Source organism: Cervus canadensis, chromosome 2, assembly GCF_019320065.1.
Source record: "Cervus canadensis isolate Bull #8, Minnesota chromosome 2, ASM1932006v1, whole genome shotgun sequence".
Taxonomy (NCBI): domain Eukaryota; kingdom Metazoa; phylum Chordata; class Mammalia; order Artiodactyla; family Cervidae; genus Cervus; species Cervus canadensis.
The window spans coordinates 99,590,864-99,618,323 of record NC_057387.1 but is presented as its reverse complement, the minus strand read 5'-3'; the positions used below and the strand labels follow the sequence as shown (position 1 = coordinate 99,618,323).

Below are 27,460 nucleotides of genomic sequence, written 5' to 3'. Positions count from 1 at the left end.
AAGGATGGGAGGAAGAGAGGGAGGGAGAAAGAGAAGGAAGAAATAAAGGAAAAATGAAGGGGAGAGGGGGAAAAAGAATGAAAGAAAGAAAAAGAGAAAGATACTGTTTAAGTGTAAAACAACTGCTTTGAGTGACAGTTCTTTGACATAACAACAGGCAATAAATGTGATAAAGCGATGCTAGTAGAGACAGGCAAGGAAAAACTCTTTTGCAAAAGTTGAACGAAAATAAATACTGGATTTCCTCAAGATTTTAGATTTTATAGGCATATAGTTAGAGCTGTATAAGCACTTTACTTTCATACAGAAGAAAAAACCTTAAACAAGTACTGTCACACTAATTCTTTATAACATAAAGCTTCTTAGGAATGCACCTACAGCAAAACAGACTGTTCTAAAAATCCTTCACAGAGCTAAGCTAAGGGGGGAGACAGCATTATGACAAGGAATTTTGCAGAACTAATACTTAGAAAATCCAGACAGCTGACACCTAGAAGACTTTTTTAAACATAGGCATTAGGATCCAAATAACTAGGCTGATGAGTTTGGGGGCAGAGTTTTCATTTCTGGGAAGGATAATTCAAACACTTTAGAAGGATACTGGCAGGTAATCGAAACAGAAAGTGAGAATGCGGACCAAGACAGCACAGTGGGACTGTATGACTCAGTCATTTTACAAACGACATTGCAGGTGAGTATTATTATTACTCATAATAATACACTAGCAGAGAAAACTACAGATGATCCTGATCTATAGTAAATCAAGTCCAGATCACACAATTTATCCCTAAAAACTCTGAGTCCTCTTCTAAACCATTTTTGTACTCTGTTTTCTACATTAATTAATGAGCTAAATAAAATTTCTGTTCACTTCTATTTGTGTGAATCAAAATTTTACCATTTTCTCCCTTTTACCATTACCCCTTTTACCAACCTCTCCCCATTTCTTCTACCCTCCAGCCCTTGGCAACCACCATTCTACTCTCTGTTTCTAAGCTCTCAATTTTTTTTTTTTTTTTAAGAATCCCAAAGGCGAGGGTGGGATGTTTTGAGAGAACAGCACTGAAACATGTATATTATCTAGGGTAAAACAGATCACCAGCCCATTCTGGATGCATGAGACAAGTGCTCAGGGCTGGTGCACTGGGAAGACCCAGAGGAATCGGGTGGAGAGGGAGGTGGGAGGGGGGAGCGGGATGGGGAATACATGTAAATCTATGGCTGATTCATGTCAATGTATGACAAAAACCACTACAATATTGTAAAGTAATTAGCCTCCAACTAATAAAAATAAATGAAAAAAAAACAACAAAACAAAACAAACAAACAAAAAAATCCACATAGGAGTGATGTAACTGTCTTTCTCAGTCTGATTTATTTCATTTAGCATAATACCCTCCAGGCTCATACATGCTGTCTTTATGAGACATACATGTCTCATACATGACACACATGAGACATACATACATGTCTCATACAGGACTACTTTCTTTTTTAAGGTTGAATAATATTCCATTGTACATATACACATTTTCTCTATCTACTACTCATCCATCAATGCACACTTAGGGTGTTTCCATATCTTGGCTAAAGACTTCACTCATTTAAAGAAAATTGCCCTTTAACATCCCCAACAAGCCTTCAGTTTCATTTGGTGGCAGGAACTGTGAGTTTCAATGTATTGTGGGAAAACTAAAAGTAAACTGGGAAAAGGCCTGGGTTTAGTCTTTATTGAGTAAGTGCTGACCTTGACTAATTTCCAGTGTCATCTCTAATTCTCACTGGTTCATATATCAAATGGGATTAATTCCTGCTCTGCCAACTTTCAAAGGCCTGTTGGAAGAATTAGATGAGTTAACCTAAAAGAATTTAAGTCATCTGTAAAGATCCCGGGTCCCATCATTCACAATGCCATCCAAGCAATTTTCCCGTAACAGGTAAGAGATCCTCTTGTACTCTGCTCTCCAAACTGTTCCCCTTTTGCCTACAGGGTGACATTTAAACTCCTAGGAACGGTGTATATGTCTTTGGATGATCCAGCCCTTGCCTACCTTTCATTCCATTTCCAGTCACTCCTTCTCAACCTTAATACCACAGTGCATGCACGTGTGCTTCAGTCATGTCAGACTCTTTGCAACCCTATGGACCATACCCCACTAGGCTCTTCTGTCCAGGGGATTCTCCAGGCAAGAATACTGGAGTGGGTTGCCATTCCCTCCTCCAGGGGATCTTCCCAATACCACAGTTGCACTCAACTATTTATACAGTCCCAAACATTGCATATGCTGATACCTTCCATCTGGAATGCCCTCTCCTCAGCACTTCAGTCCAACTGATAAACTTCCATGCATCCTTCAAAACCCAATTTATATATTACCTCCCCTGGGAAGCCTTCCTCATACTCTCAAGTGATATTATTCTTTCTTCCTCTATATTATAGCCGTATTCAGTGTTAAAAATTTGTTTGTCTGATACTTCTGCTAAATTATAAACCCAAGGTAGGGTTGCTTCAAGTTTACTTCTTTATCCTCTGTATCTGACACATGGTAAGTGCTAAATAAATACTTAATAGCTAAAATGAAATGTTAGGCATTGCTACTATATCTCCATTTCCCCCACAGCACTGGCACAGAATTAAGCATACACCAGCACCTAGTAACAAATAATTAATCTCTATTTCCTGTCATTTATCATTATTATTACCCAATCCTAATTCAGGGTGGGGGTTGAGAAAGCGTGTGTGGTAAAGAAAATGTAAATGACTGTTAATCAAACACCCAAGTCAACTGGCTAGACACTTTGTATGAACAACTTAATTCTCACAATAAACCTATGATACAGGTATTACGATTTCCATTTTACAAGAAAATAAGCTAAGATAAAAAGACTTTAACTTCTCTGAAGTCAAGCAGCTGACAGTAAATAGTACACTTTCTAGGGTTTCATATACTCTCATATACTCTACTTCATTTGACCCTCACAACCTTGTGAGGTACAAAGTACAAATCTTAGTATTCCTGCATTACAAATGAAAAAAAAAAAAAACAAGATTTAAGTGACGGGTAAAGTTTACAAAGCTAGTAATCACTGGGTCTAGGATTAGAAATATCTATGTCATGTGAATCCAAATCTGGTACTTTTTCCATAGGTCAGTCTCTCTGAACTAAGAAGCCTGAGTGCTGAAGAACTGATGCTTCTGAACTGTGGTGTTGGGAGACGACTCTTGAGAGTCCCTTGGACTGCAAGGAGATCAAACCAGTCAATCCTAAAGGAAATCAACCCTGAATATTCATTGAAAGGACTGATGCTGAAACTGAAGCCCCAATACTTTGGCCACCTGATGTGAAGAGCTGACTCATTTGAAAAGATCCTGATGCTGGGAAAGACAGAAGGCAGAAGAAGGGGATGACAGAAGACGAGATGGTTGGATGGCATCACTGACTCAATGGACATGAGTTTGCACAAGCTCCAGGAGATGCTGAAGGACAGGGAAGCCTGGCGTGCTGCAGTCCATGGGGTCACAAAGAGTCAGACACGACTGAGCAACTGAACAACAACGGTCTCTCTTGCCACAGGACAGCACTTACAGGTCACTCATAAAACTGCAAGAACAGACAAATTCAATTAAGAAAAATCAAAACAAAGGTGCTATTTATTTATTTGCTTATTTATTGCCTTGTATTTTACTTTATTTTTTATTTATTTATTTTAGTTGGAGGCTAATTACTTTACAATATTGTAGTGGTTTTTGCCATACATTGACATGAATCGGCCATGGGTGTACATGTGTTCCCCATCCTGAACCCCCCTCCCACCTTGCTCCCCATCCCACCCCTCTGGGTCATCCCAGTGCACCAGAGCTCTGAGCAACAAAGGTGCTATTTAAAGGATGAGATTTCAAAATTTTCAATCAAACCAATTTCAAGGCTAATACAGTTTTAACCTCCTTCTCCATACACCCCATACACACAGAGCTTCAATGCATGAGGATCAATATTTCTATTTTTCTAGGACCAATATTTCAACCTTTATTATATATGTCATAACACTCAGGAATAGGTTCCCGAGTGAAGAGAAAATCATACAGCTTGTCCAAGACCAAACAGAAAGCTTCTATGCCTGAGATATGCACCAAATATTGATGACTTTCCCCATTTACTCAGCTAATATTTATTAACTAGTTTATGTGCCCAACCCTAAGCTAGGGATGTAAGGATGGACAGGACTTGAACCATGTTAATCTATGTGGTGACAGATAGGCAAATACATTATAACAATGTAATATATAGTTGTTAAAGGTGGAGACCAATTGTGTCTAAATGAATTGAAAAGGCTTCACAGAGAAGGTGATATTTTGAACCAAAATTTAGGGAAAGCATCTTATTCCAGATACAGAAGGAAGTTTGGGAAATTCTAGCTAAGCAAAAAGAAATACAAAAGTACTAAGTAGTAAAAGGGCTTGTGTGATGTTTTGTGGGAAATGATAGATGATTCAAGCATAGGATACAAATCAGGAAGCAGTGACTGAATTAGAAAACTAGGTTAGAATCAGATAAAGATTGAGGAACATATGCTGCAGATTAGAAGTTTTCAAATCTTTTTCAGTTAAAGAATATTTTCAAACACATCTTTATGCAAAACATAACAACAATAACTACAGAGCTTGTTTGGAAGAAGGGGAGTAGGGAAGCAGTCTATCCATTCTGCCTCACCCTAACACCCCCTCCCTGGTGCTCCTTCGTAGAGACCAAAGGCAGTCTCGTACTTTATGTATAGTTCTCAGAAGCAAATGGTTACCAGTTTGTAATAAGTACAGAAATTGAAGAGTAAGCACTTAGAAATTTTGTATTATAATTTAACAGGTAACTTTGTGTTGTTAAGCCTAATAAAAATTTGTGGTTTATGCTTAGATTTTTAGAAATTTCATGTTTCTCCAGATCTGAAAGAGACACGTGCACCCCAATGTTCATCACAGCACTGTCTGTAACTGCCAGGACATGGAAGCAACCTAGATGCCCATCAGCAGACGAATGGATAAGGAAGCTATGGTACACATACACAATGGAATATTACTCAGCCATTAAAAAGAATTCATTTGAATCAGTTCTAATGAGATGGATGAAACTGGAGCCCATTATACAGAGTGAAGTAAGCCAGAAATATAAAGACCAATACAGTATACTAACGCATATATGTGGAATTTTAAAAGATGGTACCGATAACCCTATATGCAAAACAGAAAAAGAGACACAGATGTACAGAACAGACTTTTGGACTCTGTGGGAGAAGGCGAGCGTGGGATGTTCTGAGAGAATAGCATTGAAATAAGTACACTATCAAGGGTGAAACAGATCACCAGCCCAGGTTGGATGCATGAGACAAGTGCTCAGGGCTGGTGCAGTGGGAAGACCCAGAGGGATGGGATGGGGAGGGAGGCGGGAGGGGGGATCTGGATGGGAAACACATGTAAATACATGGCTGATTCATGTCAATGTATGGCAAAAACCACTACAATACTGTAAAGTAATTAGCCTCCAACTAATAAAAATAAATGAAAAAAAAAAAGAAAAAAATAATAAAAAGTAAAAAAAAGAAATTTCATGTTTCTAGTAACTCATTTTTATTATATTTATAAAACTCTTAGTCTAAGATGAATGAAAAATATTGCTCCTTCAACATAGTTTAAGAAGCACTGCCCTAAAGGTTCCACAACAGATCAGATTTGTAATTTAGAAAGTTAGAAAAATAACTAGTGACAGTTTAGAAGAGGAAGACCCATTGGCAAATACAAATAATAATAATAGTATGAAAAAAATAGAAAATTTAAAGATGAAATAAGGATGACTTGTGAAAATGTTAAGCATCTGGCAAACAATGAATAAGGATTTTTAAGTTCACACAAAAGGGAAATTTCTTCAAGTCAAATAAGGCTCAGATAGTAGATTCTTAGAGACAGAAAGACCTTAAGCCATCAATCTTCAGATCTAAATTCATTAAATCAAAATTTTAATATACTTATTATATATGTAACACTATTTACTGAAAGACTATCACACACCTGGTGTCAGGGATACAGTACTGAACACAGGACACAGTCTCTTTGTTATGCTCCACACACTAAACTTAGATAGTAAAAAAAGACATGGTCCTTCCCACCATGACAGACATTCAGCAACTACAGAACATAGATAGATGTTTCATTTAAACTATTTTAAGTACTACAAAAAACTTACATGGTACTATGAGGTCATGTAACACAGAGATTAATAGATTCTAGGAGATGAAGGAAGGATTCCCCGAAGAAGTTACGTGTTAGTTGAAATCCAAAGAATGAGCAGAAAGTAACCAGGCAAAGAAGGGGAAAGAACATTCTAGAGAGACAGAATGGCATGTAAGGGGGATGGGGCATGAAAGGCCCACAAAACAGAAAGGAAGGAAGTATGACTGATGCACAGAAAGCAGGCAGAAAAGTGACAAGAGGTCAAAAAGTTAGATGAGCTAGTTCATTAAAAGTTCTATAAGTAAAAAAAAAAAAAAAAAGTTCTATAAGTAATAATATAGATAATCTTGAGGACATTATGTTAAGTGAAATAAACCAGTCACAAGAGGACAAATACTGTGTGATTCCACTCATTTGAGAAATCTGGAGTAGTCAAAATCAAAGAGACAGAAAGAATGGTGGGGCAGGGGCTGGAGGGAGGGAGGAACAGAATGGGTAGAGTTTCAGTTTAGTAAGATGAAAAAAGTTCTGCAGATGGATGGTGGTGACTTTATTTTTTGGGCCTCCAAAATCACTGCAGATGGTGATTGCAGCCATGAAATTAAAAGACACTTACTCCTTGGAAGGAAAGTTATGACCAACCTAGATAGCATATTAAAAAGCAGAGACATTACTTTGCCAACAAAGGTCCGTCTAGTCAAGGCTATGGTTTTTCCAGTGGTCATGTGTGGATGTGAGAGTTGGACTGTGAAGAAAGCTGAGCGGCGAAGAATTGATGGTTTTGAACTGTGCTGTTAGAGAAGACTCTTAAGAGTCCCTTGGACTGCAAGGAGATCCAGCCAGTCCATCCTAAAGGAGATCAGTCCTGGGTGTTCATTGGAAGGACTGATGCTGAAGCTGAAACTCCAATACTTTGGCCACCTGATGTAAAGAGTTGACTCATTGGAAGAGACTCTGATGCTGGGAGGGATTGGGGGCAGGAGGAGAAGGGGACGACAGAGGATGATATGGCTGGATGTCATCACCAACTTGATGAACATGAGTTTGGGTAAACTCCGGGAGTTGGTGATGGACAGGGAGGCCTGGTGTACTGCAATTCATGGGGTCACAGAGTCGGACATGACTGAGCGACTGAACTGAACTGATGCTTGCAAAACAAAGTGAATGTACTTAATATCAGTAAACTGTATGCTTAAAAATGGTTAAAATTATAAATTTTGTTAAGTTAACCAAAGTTTGATTCTATTACTTCCATCCAAAGACCCTTATGAAACAGAAATTGGTACACAGAAGAGGGGTGGTATAAACGAGTCCTTAAAACGTAGAACTGACTGGATCAAGACTGGGGACTTCACAGTGCAGACCTCTATCTCATGCTGAGGTTGGCCATTCTTATGTAGCAGGAGGCAGTTTATTGAGCCGTGGTCTTTCATACCAGGACTCACCACTACTGAGGCACACTACAAAAAGAGATGCGGTAGAGAAAACACAGGATGCGCTGGCTATACAGATAGATTTCAATCAGTTCCTATAAAAAACAAACTGCTTAATATGAAATAGAGGAGATGTTCAAAACATTTACAATCTGTAAGATCATACTAGTACATATTGGAGATTATCAGTACTGAGTTGAACTGGTCAATCTGAAAGCTGGGGAGAAAATACCACTTTTGTAAAAAAGATTCCTTCTGCCTAGAGCCTGCACACGATCCTTGCTAAGTTGGGAAACTACCCAGGGCTAAAATAAGAATGGTACAAAGGCAGAAAGGCAGGACCTACAGCTATGGATAAGACCGAAGCATAAGAGAATTCCCCTGAATACCCTAGGTACCCCCCAAGCATCTCTGTTATGCATTCTTTGCCTGATAAAGCTAAGATACAATCCAGGAGCAAGAAGCAGATTAATACCGTCCTTCCCCAGGCCCTATATCAAATTGAATGAAGCAATAAATTCCCTTTTCTCCTTCTTTGGCTGCAATTCATTTATGTTGGATTTCTGCCCTTTACAACCAAAAAGTGTTAATAAACTACTAATATTTAAAAATGCACTGCTTTTTTCAAAAGGATCACCACAATCTACCCCAAATCTACAGAAACGATCTCCAGGTCAGGGTATTTGTCATTTCTTAGTAAGTGTTCCAGCTGATTAGGCAAACTGGGGAAATACTAGCTTAGGTTGCAGTTTAACATTCAACAAAAGTCTGGTTATCTAATCCTATACTATATGAAACAGTAATTGTTATTTCCCAGTAACAGAAAGGAAGGACATTATAACAATATTTATTTAGAACACACTATGAGCCTACCACTGTACCAGAATCCACCATTCTGGGCACCAAAAATTTAAGAGGCTACCTTGTTTTCCAGGATCTCGGAAGACAAGACAAGACCTACAAATACATCTGGGACTGCTTAACCTGTCTGACCAATGGAATGATCTAAGGATCTTTTGATAGATCACAGGTGGCAGACAAGGGATTTAAACTCCCTACCCATCAGAAAACAAAGTCACTTCCAAAATATGGTCAGTGTAAAATACAGTTCCTTCTCAATAAAAAGTACAGGAGCACACAAAGAAAAAATCATGAATATAGTCCATTAATTCAGATTTGGATTTAACTAACATGCATTAAGCACTTATTATTTAAACATTTAGTATACTAAGCAACTAAATATAGGCTTTCACTAATAACTAATAATCAGAAACTACCAACAGATTAGGAGACTGACTGAACTGATGTTTCTCTTTCAGATAATGATTTATTTAAATGTAATGATTAGGGGATTTAACATATTAAAAGCAACTTGGTAGTGTTGAGAATAAAGAAGTCAACAAAACATTAATTTAACATTTTACCAAATTCAACTAGCTCTTTTCAAGAAGATAACTTTGATGCCTAACTACCAAGGTCAGCATTCAGTGCAGTTCAGTCACTCAGTCGTGTTCGACTCTTTGCAACTCCACGAACTGCAGCATGCCAGGCCTCCCTGTCCACCACCGACTCCAGGAGTTGACTCAACTCATGTCCATTCAGTCGGTGATGCCATCCTACCACCTCATCTTCTGTCGTTCCCTTTTCCTCCTGCCCTCAATCTTTCCCAGCATCAGGGTCTTTTCAAATAACTCAGCTCTTCGCATCAGGTGGCCAAAGTATTGGAGTTTCAGCTTCAGCATCAGTCCTTCCAATGAACACCCAGGGCTGATCTCCTTTAGGATGGACTGGCTGGATCTCCTTGCAGACCAAGGGACTCTCAAGAGTCTTCTCCAACACCACAGTTCAAAACCATCAATTCTTCACCGCTCAGCTTTCTTTATAGTCCAACTCTCATATCCATACATGACTACTGGAAAAACCACAGCCTCGACTAGACGGACCTTGGTTGGCAAAGTAATGTCTCTGTTTTTTAATATGCTATCTAGGTTGGTCATAACTTTCCTTCCAAGGAGTAAGTGTCTTTTAATTTCCTGGCTGCAATCACCATCTGCAGTGATTCTGGAACTCAAAAAAAGAAAGTCAGCCACTGTTTTCACTGTTTCCCCATCTATTTGCCATGAAGTGATGGGACTGGATGCCATGATCTTTTTCTGAATGTTGAGCTTTAAGCCAACTTTTTCACTCTCCTCTTTCACTTTCATCAAGAGGCTCTTTATTTTAAAAATCTATTTATTACTAAGGCAGTTAACAGAATTCAACCCAAATAAGCAATCCTTGTTTACTCATTAAGAAAGCTGCATTAAATAATTAAGTTGGAGGTGGTGTGGAAGTAAGAGGGTTAAGAGTTGTGGCGTTTGGAGAGTAGGTTCTGGATCAATAAAGAAGAAAGAGAATTGCTAGCTCTACTGGTACTTGTTAGTATTATTTTCTAAGCTTTCTATAAAGACAGGACATCTAGTTATTAAATAATTATTTATAGAATATGTCCTTTGAAGATAAATTTCTGTGAGTGGTTTCCTTTAGGACTTCCCTGCTGGTCCAGTGGTTAAGAATTCGCCTTTCAATGCAGGAGACACAGATTTGATCCCAGGTCAGGGAATTAAGATCCCACATGCCAAGCAGCAACTAAGCTTGCATGCTGCAACCAGAGAGCCCACGTGCTCTGGAGCCTGTGCTCTGCAAAAAGAGAAGACTATGCACTGCAATGAGAAGCCCATGTGCTGCAGCTACAGAAGCCCCTGCATACCCCAACTAGAGACAGCCCATACACCACAATGAAGATCCAGTACAGCCAATAAAAAGAGTATAAATGCAGGCAAAACTATAATTGATGAGGAAGATGCATTTAGTAAAAGAACTATTAATATAAACTATGATTAAGCAATTTCTCAAGAGGTTTTTTCCTAAAACTAAATCTAGGACTTTTAAGTTGATCTCATCCAAGAATCACACTAATCTTATAAAGCATTTGTAGAAAAAAATAAGTATCCAACTTGCACTCATATACAGTGATAATAGGTAACAGTACCTTTTTATAGTATCACACAAACAGCTCAATAAAGGAACATTCCTATATGAACTGAATCATGTCTGCTCACAAACCAGTGAGTACCTAGCTGCAATCCCTCCAAATAAGTGTTTTGTGGTTTCAATTAACAAGCAATATTACGTGGTAAGAAAGTTTTTACATTTGTCTTGAGTTCTCTCTGTTGACTAGGAGTTAGCATACTTCTGTCATCTACATATTAGTCAGTTCACTCACTCAGTCGTGTCCGACTCTTTGTGATCTCATGGACTGCAGCACGCCAGGCTTCCCTGTTCATCACCAACTCCCAGAGCTCACTCAAACTCACGTCCATCGAGTTGGTGATGCCATCCAACCATCTCATCCTCTGTCGTCCCCTTCTCCTCCTGCCTTCAATCTTTCCCAGCATCAGGGTCTTTTCAAATGAGTCAGTTCTTCCCATCAGGTGGCCAAAGTATTGGAGTTTCAGCTTCAGCATCAGTCCTTCCAATGAATATTCAGGACTGATTTCCTTTAGGATGGACTGGTTGGATCTCCTTGTAGTCCAAGGGACTCTCAAGAGTCTTCTTCAACACCACAGTTCAAAAGCATCAATTCTTCTGCACTCAGCTTTCTTTATAGTCCAACTCTCACATCCATACATGACTACTGGAAAAACCATAGCCTTGACTAGATGGACCTTTGTGACAAAGTAATGTCTCTGCTTTTTATTATGCTGTCTAGGTTGGTCATAGTTTTTCTTCCAAGGAGCAAGCATCTTTTAATTTCATGGCTGCAGTCACCATCTGCAGTGATTTTGGAGCCCAAGAAAATAAGGTCTGTCACTATTTCCACTGTTTCCCCATCTATTTGCCATGAAGTGATGGGACCATGATCTTAAGTTTTCTGAATGTTGAGTTTTAAGCCAACTTTTTCACTCTCCTCTTTCACTTCCATCAAGAGGCTCTTTAGTTCTTCTTTGCTTTCTGCCTTAAGGGTCATGTCATCTGCATATCTGAAGTTATTGATATTTCTCCTGGCAATCTTGATTCCAGCTTGTGCTTCATCCAGCCCAGCATTTCACATGATGTACTCTCATGTAAGCTAAATAAGCAGGGTGATAACATACAGCCTTGATGTACTCCTTTCCTGATTTTGAACCAGTCTGTTGTCCCATGTCCAGTTCTAACTGTTGCTTCTTGACCTGCATACAGATATCTCAAGAGGCAGGTCAGGTGGTTTTGGTGTTCCCATTTCTTTAAGAATTTTCCACAGTTTTTTTTTTTTTTTTTGTGATCCAAAGAGTCAAAAGCTTTGGCGTAGTCAATAAAGCAAAAGTAGATGTTTTTCTGGAACTCTCTCGCTTTTTCGATGATCTAACAGATGATGATAATTTGATTTTTGGCTCCTCTGCCTTTTCTAAATCCAGCTTGAACATCTGGAATTTCAAGGTTCACGCGCTGTTGAAGCCTCACTTGGAGAATTTTGAGTTTTACTTTGCTAGCGTGTGAGATGAGTGCAATTGTGCAGTAGTTTGAACATTCTTTGACATTGCCTTTCTTTGGGAATGGAATGAAAACTGACCTTTTTCAGTCCTGTGGCCACTGCTGAGTTTTCCAAATTTGCTGGCATATTGAGTGCAACACTTTCACAGCATCATCTTTTAGAATTTGAGACAGCATAACTGGAATTCCATCACTTCCACTAGTTTTGTTCGTAGTGATGCTTCCTAAGGCCCACTTGACTTCACATTCTTTGCAACCCCATGGACCATAGCCTGCCAGGCTCCTCTATCCACATAATTCTCCAGGCAAGAATACTGAAGTGGGTTGCCATTCCCTTCTCCAGGGGATCTTCCCAACCCAGGGATTGAACCTGGGTCTTCCTCACTGGAGGCAGATGCTTTACCATCTGAGCCACCAGGGAAGCCCATCTACATGTATAAGACACTGAAATAGAAAAAATGTATATGGCATGTACATAGCAAACACATTAGAACATGCAGCTATCAACAGACTGCAGTTTGTCAGTCCCATCATACATGTCAACCAAACTGGGAATATTTTATGAAGAAATGTGTTTTAATTAAATTCCAAAGAAACAGCATATACAATTATTTTGACTTTATTATTACTTTTTACAAATAAGCTTTTATTTAAGAACAATTTTAGATTTACAGAAGTCTGCAAAGATAGTGCAGAGTTCCCATATATTCTGCACGGTTTCCCGTATTACTAGCATCTTACATTAGTATGGTACATTTGTTATAATTAATGAACCAATATGGATATACCATTAACTGAAGTCCACATTTCATTGAGGCTTCCTTGGTTTTCACTTAATTTCCTTTTTCTGTTTCAGGATCCTATTACCCTTCCCAGGATAACACATTTTTGTCATCATGTCATCTTAGACTCATCTGGCTGACTTTTCTTGCCTGATGACCTTGATAGCTTTGAGGAATAGTGGTCAAGTATTTCACAGAATATCTCTCAATTGGGATTTGTCTAGTTTTCCTTATGATTAGACTGTAGTTATAAGTTTGGAGGAGGAAGACCAGAGATAAAATTATAATAACTTTTTATCCCAGCTATCACCAGGATAATAAGCTCACTGAGAGAAAGAATCTTATTCACATTTTTGTATCCTCAGTACACAGCTGATAAATACGTGTTGGTTAAGAAGGAGGAAGTGGATTACACCAAGGCTTGAGGGGCTACAGAAACTTTGCAACTTATTAAAATAGGAGCACTTACCCTAACAAGGAAATAGTTCATCTGTTTACTCAAATTAAAAAAAAAAAAGCATGACTGATTCACTGAAGTATTTCATTCTTCTATTCAAGGATCCTTCTAGTTTACCTATAATGTTGAGACAGGATTTGTTGTTTGTTGTTTAGTCACTAAGTCATGTCTGACTCTTTGCAACCCCCAGGGACTATAGCCCATCAGGCTCCTTTGTCCAGGGGACTTCCCAGGCAAGAAAACTGGAGTGGGTTGCCATTTCCTTCTCCAGCATATCTTACTGACCCAGGAATCGAACCCATATCTCTTGCACTGGCAGGCAGATTCTTCACCACTGAGCCACCGGGGAAACCCTGAGACAGGATATATTCAGCTAAAAAGCAAGTTAATTCTTACAAGTCAACCTCACCTCCTGTACTGACTGATGAAACCTTAGAATTATATAACACCACTTGTGGGGAGTATGCATGGTAAATTGGAAAGATGCATTATGGCTTAAGACAGGATGTCTGGGTTTGAAACTGAGTTCTATCACAAATAAATTATATAATTAAGGCCAAATATCTCTGAATTTAAGTTACTTTACATATAAAATGGAGCTAATAATATTTACGTGACAGTGGAAATTATAATCACTGGCCCACAGAACTGGTGGACTGAACCACTACTGAGATATCCACATCTCTGTTATCTTGGTATCCCTTACTGTATCTTAGAGCACAGCGATTTTTTTTTAATCCAATGATCTCTTTGTAGTATTTCTACTTTATCTCCGTAAGGTCTTTCACACTGCTAACTATTCCTTTCTTTTTGAAACTTACTCTTGTTCCTCTGGCATTAAAAACACCCCTTTCTTCTGATTTTGCTTATCATGCAGTGATTCAGAGTACAACTTACTGGCCAAGGGCATAGACTCTGGACCAGACAGGATTTGAACTGTCAAGAGTTCGAATCCTGGTTCCACCTCCTGATAGTCCTATGACCTTGGACAGGTTACTTCACTCTTTTTTTTCCTAATTTATTTATTTTTAATTGAAGGATAACTGCTTTACAGAATTTTGTTGTTTTCTGTCAAACCTCAACATGAATCAGCCATAGGTATACACATGGTCCCTTCCTCTACAAATATGGAACACTTCACGAATTTGCATGTCATCTTTGCACAGGGGCTGTGCTAATCTTCTCTGTATCGTTCCAATTTTAGTATATGTGCTGCCAGAGACAGCATGGTTACTTAACCCTTAGGTGCCTGTTTCCCATCTGGGCTTACAATGCACAGTATAAAATGCACAGTAACTACTACACAGACACTTGCTGTTGTTTTTGCTCCCCTCCTTAGTCTCTTCCTCTGCTGTGCTTCTTTAACCTCCACATACTCTACCTAGAGGATTCCGTCTGCAAAAGGGCTTTAACTTCTATCTGGAAGGCATTCTTCTCTTTAGCCTACTTAGTGAATTCCTTCTCAAACATTTAATCCAGGTTAAATTTCATTCTCTTTCTCTCTGAAGCCTTTCCAAAAACCATCTCCCTCCTTCTGCCTTGGTAGTCAACTGTTCCTGCCCTTGTGTCTCATATTACTCTGAATATATTTCAATGAGAGTCCTTGTTACATTAGCTTGAAAGATGCTGAATTACCTGAAGTTTCCTATATGAGACCATTTCAGACCTGTAAAAACAGTTACATGATTCATTCTATGAATAGCATATTTATCCTATTCATAAATATTCTATATTTCTGCTGATCCTTCCCTTCCTGCATTAAACTCATGACAAGAACTACATATTATTTCTTAAAAATACATATCTTATACAATATTTCAGATATATAAAAAGGGATAAATAATAATGAATGGACAACCATATATCCACAGTTTGGCTGAAAAAACATTTACCAATACAATTTAAATCCCCTGTTGCTCTTCCCAGCAGTATTACTAGTCTTTTCTCGCAACCCTGCACTTCAGAGATATCCACTATCCTTACTTTGATATTATATTTTTTCATTACCATGCATTTCTTTAAGCATTTATTATGTAAGTATGCTTCCATAAATAATATATCAATGTTGGGCTTTATATAAATGTGTTCTGCCATTTGCTTTATTTACTCAACTTTTTTATTTGTGAGATTCACTCAAGTTACTGTACAGATCTAGTTTATTCATTTCCATTACTGTATGGAATTCCATTAGATAAATATACTGTAATATTTTCTTTCTTTTATTAATTATACATTTGGACTAGTTTGAATTTTCTGCTATAAAAATGTTGCATAGATATTTTTGAAAGTCTCTTTATATATGCATAGGAGTGTTTCTAAAGGGTATTTACCTAGGAGAAGAACTGTTGGATTGTAGATTATGTGAGAGAAAAATTGTTGGAACGTAGATTATTATTGCTTGAAATGATAAGCAAAATTGATATACCTTTAGCCAGACTCATGACGAAAAAAAGGGAGAGAGCCTAAATCAATAAAATTAGAAATGAAAAAGGAGAAGTTACAACTGACACCACAAAAATACAAAGGACCTAAGAGACTACTTACTACAGGCAACTATATGTCAAGAAGATGGACAGCCTAGGAAAAATGGACAAATTCTTGGAAAGATACAATCTCCTAAGACCAAACCAGGAACAAATATCAAACACAAACAGATCATTACAAGCACTGAAATTGAATCTGTGATTTAAAAACTCCCAACAGACAAAAGTCTAGAATAGATGCCTTCACAGGCAAATTCCATCTATTGTCAGTGTACACAGCACAGAGTTTGGCAATTAAAAGGCATTAATAAATATTTGTTGAATGAATGAATAAAAAATTGAAAAAACACACATAAAGAGATTAGACAATGTTTTTAAGCTGTTAATTTGGAACTGGGCCTATTAGGCTTCGTAAACTTTTATACTTAAAGAAATAAACTTAATTTAGCTTGGAGACTTTCCAGCAGTCCTTTGAGATAACCGGAGATAAGACAGAGCACCAAAAAATTGGGATTGGAAGTCCAAAACTTTAAATCATCTAAGACAAACAGTTGTCTGCTCTTTTCTTAAATATCTCTAAGAACAAGTATGCTGACTTTCATGTTTTCTGTTATACTTCACAGAATATAATGACTAAAACAGCCTTTATTTCCATCATGTTTGAGCACCCCAGAGGAAAGTCTACAAAAGCAAATGTAAAGCAATTATAATAAATAAGAAAACACTTAGAAATGTGCCTGTAATACATCAATGAGCAACAGATACAGTGATTAAAGTGAATATACAATTATGTACATGCTTTAATTTTAAAAGCTAACAATGGCAAGAACTGATACTGAAGCTGAAACTCCAATACTTTGGCCACCTCATGCAAAGAGCTGACTCATTGGAAAAGACCCTGATGCTGGGAGGGATTGGGGGCAGGAGGAGAAGGGGATGACAGAGGATAAGATGGCTGGATGGCATCACCGACTCGATGGGCATGAGTCTGAGTAAACTCCGGGAGTTGGTGATGGACAGGGAGGCCTGGCGTGCCGCGATTCATGGGGTTGCAAAGAGTCGGACACGACTGAATGACTGAACTGAGCTGAACTGAACAATGGCAACAACTATAGTAAATACAGAGGGGGAAATTAATGCATCAGTCTTAAATGCTTTAAAATTTAAGAAAATTAATATATGATGACTTGTAGCAGAACCACCAGAAGGTTCAGAAAGCACAGAGTCTTCAAAAGTAAGTCATAAGAGACAGTGAACCATTCTGGACAAAATACAGAATCTGTAGTAAGAATGCCTGGTTTTGAGTTGCTTTTTTGACATTTAACAGCTATTTCACACTGGGCATAGCATTTAATTCACCTACACCTCAGTTTCTTATCAGAAAATAGAGTTTATAATGACCTGGCATCCTATCTAACAGGGTTTTTATACGCTTCAAATTAAGCAGGAAAAAATGTGTGACATCCTTCAATAATATGCAATTGTAATTATCTATCCTTCTTTATCTTCCCATCTCCGCGATGGCAGAGATCTGTAAAAGTGAGTATTTTTTTTCCAAACAGGGCTCAGTAGAGCTGGTACAGGCAAGAAGAGAGAGATTAGTTTGGAATTTTGCCCAGACAGGGACAGAAGGACAACAAGCAAGGGACAGAGATAAAAGATAATGATAAGAGAGTGAATGAAATAAGTTAGAGACTAAGAAAACTAAGCTGGATAGGGAAGGAAGTGCAAACAGGTCTCAGTGAGGTCAAAGAAAGTGTAGGGACAGTCAAAGGACAGGTAGTTGGGAAAATTTGGAACAAATATGTATGTCTTCATTTATAATTTCAGAGGTGGGCCATATTCAAGTGAGAACAAAGCCCATGGTGTAACTACGGGAGCTGATTAGTTAAAAGGATGATCACCTCAGTTGAAGAGGCCAATGTGTTGAAGAAACAGATATCCATATGAATACTAAAGTCACTCAGGATAAGCCCAGAAATTGAGGCAGAAATGAAGACTGTGTGTACGAGGTCTTTAACAACAGAGATGATGTACATATAAGACAATGAGAGTGGTACAGCCGTTGTGCCAGAAAGAACAAGATTTTAAGAAGTTCAGTTCAGTTCAGTTGCTCAGTTGTGTCTGACTCTTTGCAACCCTATGGACTGCAGCATGCCAGGCCTCCCTGTCCATCACCAACTCCTGGAGTTCACCCAAACTCATGTCCACTGAGTTGATGAGGCCATCCAACCATCTCATCTTCTGTCGTCCCCTTCTCCTCCTGCCCTCAATCTTTCCCAGCATCAGGGTTTTTTCAAATGAGTCAGTTCTTCACATCAGGTGGCCAAAGTATTAAAGTTTCAGCTTCAACATCAGTCCTTCCAAAGAATACCCAGGACTGATCTCCTTTAGGATGGACTGGTTGGAACCCCTTGCAGTCCAAGGGACTCCCAAGAGTCTTATCCAACAGCACAGTTCAAAACCATCAATTCTTCAGCACTCAGCTTTCTTTATAGTCCAACTCTCACATCCACACATGACTACTGGAAAAACCAGAGCCTTGCCTAGACGGACCTTTGTTGGCAAAGCAATGTCTCTGCTTTTTAATACGCTGTCTAGGTTGGTCATAACTTTCTTTCCAAGGAGTAAGTATCTTTTAATTTCATGGATGCAATCACCATCTGCAGTGATTTTTGGAGCCCAAAAAAGAAAGTCAGCCACCGTTTCCACTGTTTCCCCATCTATTTGCCATGAAGTGATGGGACCAGACGCCATGATCTTAGTTTTCTGAATGTTGAGCTTTAAGTCAACTTTTTCACTCTCCTCTTTCACTTTCATCAAGAGGCTCTTTAGTTCTTCTTCACTTTCTGCCATAAGGGTGGTGTCATCTGCATATCTGAGGTTATTGATACTTCTCCCAGCAATCTTGATTCTAGCTTATGCTTCATCCAGCACATCGTTTCACTCCACATATAAGTTAAACAAGCCGGGTGACAATATACAGCCTTGATGTACTCCTTTTCCTATTTGGAACCAGTCTGTTGTTCCATGTCCAGTTCTAACTTTTGCTTCCTGACCTGCGTATAGGTTTCTCAAGAGGCAGGTCAGGTGGCCTGGTACTCCCTTCTCTTTCAGAATTTTCCACACAGTTTATTGTGATCCACACAGTCAAAGGCTTTGGCATAGTCAATAAAGCAGAAATAGATGTTTTTCTGGAGCTCTCCTGCTTTTTCAATGATCCAACGGATGTTGGCAATTTGATCTCTGGTTCCTCTGCCTTTTCTAAAACCAGCTTGAACGTCTAGAAGTTCACAGTTCACGTATTGCTGAAGATTGACTCGGAGAATTTTGAGCATTACTTTACTAGCGTGTGAGATGAGTGCAACTGTGTGGTAGTTTGAGCATTCTTTGGCATTGCCTTTCTTTGGGATTAGAATGAAAACCGACCTTTTCGAGTCCTGTGGCCACTGCTGAGTTTTCCAAATTTGCTGGCATTTTGAGTGCAGCACTTTCACAGCATCATCTTTTAGGATTTGAAATAGCTCAACTGGAATTCCATCACCTCCACTAGCTTTGTTCGTAGTGATGCTTCCTAATGCCCACTTAACTTCGGACTCCAGGATGTCTGGCTCTAGTTGAGTGATCACACCATTGTCATTATCTGGGTCGTGAAGATCTTTTTTGTATCTTCTGTGTATTCTTGCCACCTTTTCTTAATACCTTCTGCTTCTGCTAGGTCCATAACATTTCTGTCCTTCATTGTGCCCATATTTGCATGTTATGTTCCTTTGGTATCTCTAATTTTCTTGAAGAGATCTCTAGCCTTTCCCATTCTATTGTTTTCCTCTATTTTTTTTTTGCATTGATCACTGAGGAAGGTTTTATCTCTCCTTGCTATTCTTTGGAACTCTGCATTCAAATGGGAATATCTTTCCTTTTCTCCTTTGCTTTTTACTTCTCTTCTTTTCTCAGCTATTTGTAAGGCCTCCTCAGACAACCATTTTGCCTTTTTGCATTTCTTTTTCTTGGGGATGGTCTTGATCACTGCCTCCTGTACAATGTCCCAAACCTCTGTTCCTAGTTCTTCAGGCACTCTGTCTATCAGATCTAATCCCTTGAATCTATTTGTCACTTCCACTGTATGGTCGTAAGGGATTTGACTTAGGTCATACCTGAATGGTCTAGTAGTTTTCCCTACTTTCTTCAATTTAAGTCTGAATTTGGCAATAAGGAGTTCATGATCTGAGCCACAGCTCTCAGTCTTGTTTTTGCTGACTGTATAGAGCTTCTCCATCTTCGCCTGAAAAAAATATAATCAATCTGATTTCGGTGTTGACTATCTGGTGATGTCCATGTGTAAAGTCGTCTCTTGTGTTGTCGGCAGAGGGTGCTTGCTACAGTCATTGCGTTCTCTTGGCAAAACTCTGTTAGCCTTTGCCCTGATTCATTTTGCACTCCAAGGCCAAACTTTCCTATTACTTCAGGTATCTCTTGACTTCCTACTTTTGCATTCCAGTCCCCTATGATGAAAAGGACACCTTTTTTTTGATGTTAGTTCTGGAAAATCTTGTAGGTCATCATAGGTTCAACTTCAGCTTCTTCAGCATTAGTGGTTAGGGCATAGACTTGGATTACTGTGATTATGGATTGTTTGCCTTGGAAATGAACAGAGATCATTCTGTCATTTTTGAGATTGCAACCAAGTACTGCATTTCGGACTTCCCTGGTGGCTCAGATGGTAAACGCCTGCCTACAATGTGGGAGACCTGGGTTCAATCCCTGGGTCAGGAAGATCCCCTGGAGAAGGAAATAGCAACCCACTCCAGTATTCTTGCCTGGAAAATCCCATTGATGGAGGAGCCTGGTAGGCTACAGTCCATGGGGTTGCAAAGAGTCGGACATGACTGAGCGACCTCACTTTACTTTACTGCATTTCGGACTCTCTTGTTGACTATGAGGGTTACTCTATTTCTTCTAAGGGATTCTTGCCCACAGTAGTAGATATAATGGTCATCTGAATTAAATTTGCCCATTCCAGTCCATTTTAGTTCACTGATTCCTAAAATGTCGATGTTCACTCCTGCCATCTCCTGTTTCACCACTTCCAGTTTACCTTGATTCACGGAATGTGTGGGATAGTGGTGCACAAAAAATTACAGTCATCCTTATCTCGTTCCTTTTGCAAAGAGTGGTCTAAGAAAATGAGCTGCACCCATTCAGAAGGGCTAGAGAGCAAGTACTCTTACTCTACTGGCTCCCATTTAAGGCCAGCACACATAAAACATCCCATAAAATAGTTGACAGTTTAGGAAATACGAGTTTCAGAGAACAAGTGGAAAGGTTTGAAAGGGAGCAACAAGCAGGATTGGGAGAGAGTAAGCGGAAGCCAAGTCAGCACCAGAACAACAGTACAGAAGAAAAAGAGATGATCGGAAGAACTAAGACAAAGATACCAGAGAACAAGACTTGCTGGGTTTATATGGCCAAAGCTTATCAAAATAACCAGTTCCAGCAGTTCTCTGATGGCTGAGGAGTTAGCACTAAGACCTTGGCAGTGGCTTGGTTAAAATCCGTCATTTACAGATGAGGGCAACATTTGAGTATCTACTATGTATTTTTCACATTATGTAAAGTGCAATACACACACTACTTTAGTTAAGCCTTACACCTACACCTTCCCTCACTTTATAAATGAGGGAACTGAGGATCACAGAAGAAAAGTGACCAACCCTGGATTGTATTATTTAGTGACATTGAGGACCCAGGCTTCTTTTTCAAATCTTAATAAGTATGGAAATATAAAAAAGAATTTGAAATTGGAACATCTTTAGTCACTTTCTTCTTTTTTTTAGTCACTTTCTACCAGTGAGATCTTGTATGCTTTCAACTCCACTAAGCCTGTCTACCAAACAAGGTTATTGCAAAGATTAAGCAACAACTACAAAATAAATCCTAGTAGTTATCTTTTTTTAACTTATTTTTCAAATGTGAATTTCTTACTTGGCTTATTTCAAAAACAAATTCGAAGTTTCTAAATTAACACCTATAGATTTTACAGTTAGGAGACTGAGGTAGAGAGGGAGGATGTACAATCTGTGGCTCCCTAGTATATTTAGAATCAAGTCCAAGCTTCTACGTTTCAGGTCTTTAATACTATGGCCCCAGCCCACCTCTCTAGCCACATCTCTCACTACTGACTTACACAAATACAATACTTAACCTCTGTCAACTATTAATTTTTTAAAACATATGATCTATCCCCATTTTGTAGTTCCACCTAAATTATTTAATCTATTTCAATGTGTTCTCCAAGGCCTAAATATAATTCATCTTGAGTGTAAAGCCTAACCTTGTCCCAACTGTTGAGAAATGATGGCTCTACCTCCAAAGTTCTATATCGTTTTGCTTTACCTCCCTCAGAGTATTTACTGCCTTTTAATTTAGTCAAGCATGAAAAAATTTCATTTCTGCCAGCAGAGCTTACGTCCCTTAAAAGTAGTTGGAAGAGAACTACCATATACTTTGCATCTCTGAAGTGTCAATTGCTTTTCTAGTATGTGTGTGTGTGTGTGTGTATACACATTACAGTATACACACACACACACACACACATTATTTCAGGTAATCTTTGTGACACCCCACAAAGCAGAAATCTATTTTTTACACATAACGATACTGAAAGTCACAGAGGTTAAACAATTTGCTTACAGTCTTAAGGCCAGTAAGCGACAGAGCTGAGATTTGAATCTTGGTCTTTCTAAACCAAAGCCTAGGCTCTTAACTATACTCTTTCCACAAACCATCCTCACTACTGATTGCTTCCTATCTATCCACTGACCATCACAGAAAAAACATCTATGGACTTTTTGTCATTAAGTATTAGCAGAAAGGATTTGATATAGGGTATCTGCTCTCCTGTTTTTCAAGACTAAGAACAGACTTTTCAGACCCAACACAACGATTAATATGAGATCAGAATAAAGATGAACAGATCAGTATCCTGCTTCCAGGAAGGAAAAGTAAAAAACCATTACTTTTCCATTCCTGCATTTATAAATTCCTTCTCCTCTGAGGTTTCCACCATCTGGCTATATCAATCCTTACCCCTCCTCCTCATCTGTCTTCTACCACCCTCCCGATTAATCCCTTATATTCACTGCACCTGGGTCACAATCTCTCCCTCTCCTCCGCATCCTAAATCACTTCACTACTGATGCAGAAGACTCGTTCCATACAACAGCCTCCCAGTTCCCTGTCACACTGAGCTTCACCAGCCTTCACCTTTGCTGTACTTCAGCAATTCACACATGGACCTAGCTGTCAGTGAGAAGAGCTTCACATCAGACAATTTAACTCTAATATTCCACTTTCTGACCATAACCTCTTGTTTTTTTTCCTATTTTACTTCCACCATGTTTGCTCATTGATCTCACTCAAAAAATCACAAAACCTCTAAGTCCCAAACTGAAATCATTATCCAGTGTTTCCTGTCTTCAGTTAATGTCACCATCATCTCCCCAGTCACCCAAATCAAAAACCTAAACATCACACTGGACTACTCACCCTCTGACCTACACACCCAATCAATCATAAAGCCTCACAGATTCTCTCAACTTCATCCCTCTCTCTTCATCACTATAATCTCATTTTAAAATTATTCAAGCATATCTATAAAAACCTTCCAGTGATTTAAAAAAATCACCCACTGAATTCATTTCAAGATACTTATGCATACAAGGTTAACCATGACATGGGCTCTGATTGTATTTCCAGTCTCACAACTTACCACTTATATCACTATTGTTATTTCTTAGCAGTACCAAACTGCTTGTGGTTCCCTAGGCAAGCTATTCCTTTTCTCACATTGATGCCTTTCCTCAAGCTATTCTTTCTATTTGAAGCACATTTTTTTTTTTTACTCCTCTTTGTCTGCCTTACTTCTACTTACCATTTAGGACTTGGGCCAGGTGTCATCTCTTCCTCAAGCCTTCCCTTAAGTCCTGAGCTAGTCTGAGTGCCCTCCCCTTGGTGGAAGTATCAAGCGGCAAAGCTCTCACTTTTTATTCTGAGATGACCTATTTTAGCAACTAATTCACCATTTCCACAAGGATTGGAAATGTATCTTACTTATCTCTGTCTACCCAGTTAACATAGTACATAGCATAGTGCCTGACATACAGTAGATACATTAAGTATAAAGTTTACAAGATGTTGCATTTACATTTTCAGTAGGATAGTCACAACAGATCTTTCTCATAGGTTTTTAGTATTTCCTACCATTAACTCCAAGTCCTTTGAAGGGAAGGAATCAGAGCTTTTCCTGAGTCTGTACAGTTCTGTACAGAACAGTGCTATACAAAATCTTATCCAATTTATATAAAAGGGAAACAGTATGTGCACAAACATACCAGAAATCAAAACTTGACCTGTGCTGCAAACTTCAAAACCACTGACCAGTTGAAAAAATGAGGACATAAGAAGAAAGATAAAGAACCAATTCTGACTGCTGGTATGTGCTTGTTTATGTTATAAAAAGTGAAATTTTGCTTAGAACATAAGCCAGGTCCCAGATATAAGGACTTGACATTTTATCTATAAGACCATCATATCTCTGCTAAGTTTAAAAAATTACTAACCTGCAGGGTGGCTTAGGCAAGGGTTCAGGATGTTGGTAAAGACCCTATTTAAAAACATAACCCCACAAACCAAGGCTAAGTGATAAAAAAAGTAAGTTAAAAAAAAAAAAAAAGCCGGTTGGTATGTGAGCAACAACAACAAAATGTCCTTTTTCATAGTAATTTGGGCCTCGCGTTGGCAGTTATAAAGAGAGCAAAGAGTTCAATATAATAAAACATTTCCCTCTCCAACTAAATATTAAATTGCAGTCTGGCATCAAATGAGATCTCAAAGCTTTTCCAGTATAAAAAATAATAAGCTCTTCTATTTGCATGGTGCACTGCACACTTCAATATACACAGGCTCATTTGATAAAGTGTTTATAGACATTTTAAAAAATGAGGGAAAAGCCAAAATCTTCCACAAAATAAGAACTTTTAGTTGGTTTAAACAAACAGTACTAGATATCTTTTTTTTTTTTTAAGTTCAAAACACACTACAGAAATGAGTAAAGGAATAGAGTACCTTATATTTAAGCAGGTCACTCCTTGGAGCCAAAAGAGTGTCTTGCAGCAATTTAATAGGTTTTGTCTCCTGGCTCACATTAAGAAGCTCTCCTTTAAAGGGCAAACTAGAGTTCATTCAGAGAAGGAATGAGAGAACCCCAGCCTATGAGAAACAACTGACGGGAAGTGGAATCAGTTAGTGAAGACAAAGCTCCGGGGACATGATCTTCAGGTATCTTAATGGGTGTAAATAAGGGAACAGAAGGAAGAATTGGAGGCATCTATTTCTTTCAACCAAAACAAACAAAAATTTCGAAACACCAAAGCTTTCCAGGAACGAATAGGTTTCCTAGGGAAGAGATCAGTTTCCCGTCACTGGAGAAGATCTTCAAATAGACTGGTCAAATTATTAGGGTAGAATTTGGGATTTTCGAAGCTACTTTGGTATGGGGGCGAGAGAAACGGATCCTAGATGACTTTTAAATTCCTTTCTAATCTGGAGACGTTCTGGGGTTCACCTATCTCCTGGAAACCCCTTTTCATTCCTCTGGGGCTGGCCCACAGCCGTGCCCACGTGTCCAAGCCCTCCGGCCCCTGGCTCACCTCAGTGCCCAGAGGCCCCCGCCCCCATCGGAGGTTGGAAACCAGCTCTCCCCGCCGGTTTCCGGCGGCACACGTGAGTTGTCCCGGCGCAGCTCCCGCGGCCCGAGCCAGCCCGGAGGACGCGGCTGACAGCTCCCCGCCCTTCGCACCTCCGACCCTCAGCGGGGCCAGGAAGCCCGCCGACCTCGGTCCTCGCCTGCCCCGAACCGGATCCGGCCGGCGAGGATCCACAGGCATCTCTCAGCTCTCCTGTCGGAGCAGACTGACAGCTCCTCCAACTCTTGGCCCTCGGCCCAAAACCAACACTCTCCGGTCGACCCAGCCCCGCTAGCTTGGACACAACGACCCCCCGCTCGGATCGCACGCGATGCCGACCCTCCAGAGTCCCCGTGTCCTTGAGTTTTTCCCTCGCGGAGCCCCGGGGTGCCCCTATTGAGTGAGGGCCGCGGGCCGGATACTGGGCCCCGCCGGACCGGCCGCGGATCCAGAACGCCGCGGGGGTTCCAGGACCGCTGAGTAGGCGGGCGACAGCCGCGCTCGGACCCCTGACAGGCTGACCGGTCAGGACACACAGACGGACAGTAGGGCCCGAGGGGCGGGGGCAGCGGCCAGGCCGGTCCCGGCGCCTCCTTCTCGCCCGGGGCGGCCCCTGGCGGCCCAGGCCCCTCAGGGCGCGGGCTTTCCTGGCGAGCGGAGGCGGCCACCGAGGCGCTTACCTGCGGGCGCAGCGACGGCGCGGGGCGGCTCACTCCCTGCCCGCCGCCATGTTTCCGCTGCGCAGCGAGCGAGAGAGGACGCGCGGAGGGGGCGGGCGGGGGCGGCTCCGGAGAGCGGCGGCGGCCGGCCGGCCGGCGGGCTGGCGGGCGGCGGGGGGCTCGACCGAGGCGGCGGCGGCGGCGGCTGAGGCTGAGGCGGGGGCGGGGCGGGGGCTCCCTGGCCCCGCCCCCCGGGCCTCCCGCCGTGGGGTGGCGCGCGCCTGGGCCGTTGGGCCCGCGCGGAGCGGGGGCCCGGAGGAGGTGGGGGGTGTGTGTGTCTGTGTGTGGGGAGTACGGGTAGGGCGCCCCCAAGCGGCCCGGCCCAGCCAGCGCCCGCTGTCAGTCTCCTCCAGCCTTATACCCCGCGGCCCAGATCCACACCCCCACTGGCCCTCTCAAGGGAGGGTAAACTGAGGCCTGCAGAGGGCTCGGGGACCCGGTGGTGGGTGACGTTAAGCGAGTTACCTTGAATCTCTACCGTAGGACCTTCACCTCTAAAGGAATAGTATTCAATCCAGACGGTTGGTGTGAAGATAAAATAAGTTAATGCTTGTGAAGTCCACGAGAAACAGTGCTGGGAACCCAGTAAGTAAATGCTCAGTAAATAAAAGATGCCGCCTGTCCCTTAACTGATTGATCCATTCAACAAGTACTTAATGCATTGAGCCCTATCCATGTGCCTGTTCACAGACTCGTTCTGTCAGTAAACAGTTTTTGCTGCACTCCTGTGGTTAAACGGCCTGTCCACTTTTACCATCCCTGTTTTAGCAGAGAGGAAACTGAAGCCCTGGGAGGTGAAGCTACTTGTCCGAGGTCACCCAGACAGTAAATGGCTGAGTGGAGATTCACCTCCAACCTGACTTCAAAGCCTGTGCTCTGCCAGCAGGGAGTCATCAGCTGTCAGGATGGGTCGGAGGAGGCACTTTGAGAGTCAAACACTTTCAAGTTGGTTCTTGAAAGAGCCTGCAAGGAGGAAGCTTATTTCAGGCAGAGGGAAGGATGTGTGCATAAAGACACATGATAGCCGATGGCTGGTTGGTGTGACTGGTGGAGCGGGAATATGGGAGACTGTGGATATGGTGATGATGGTGCTGAAGGAGGTCTTTGTGTA

At 40.5% G+C, this 27,460-nt stretch overlaps 1 protein-coding gene and 1 non-coding gene across 12 annotated transcripts in view; both read right to left on the bottom strand.

Moving 5' to 3' along the window:
* The window catches only part of SCMH1 (Scm polycomb group protein homolog 1), a 208,503-nt gene extending 182,006 nt beyond the window's left edge, over window positions 1-26,497 (bottom strand). For 4 of the 11 annotated variants that reach the window (XM_043461714.1, XM_043461713.1, XM_043461721.1 and 1 more), the window contains exon 1: window positions 26,311-26,437. The gene's annotated coding sequence lies outside the window, so the exon portion shown is untranslated. Of the gene's footprint in view, window positions 1-26,310 lie in introns of all 11 variants that reach the window. The other 7 variants (XM_043461716.1, XM_043461718.1, XM_043461722.1 and 4 more) reach the window with 6 other exon arrangements.
* Window positions 14,526-14,632, bottom strand: LOC122437461. The gene has a single exon (XR_006268285.1). It is a non-coding gene; the product is annotated as a U6 spliceosomal RNA (small nuclear RNA).
* Window positions 26,498-27,460: the final 963 nt, after the last annotated feature.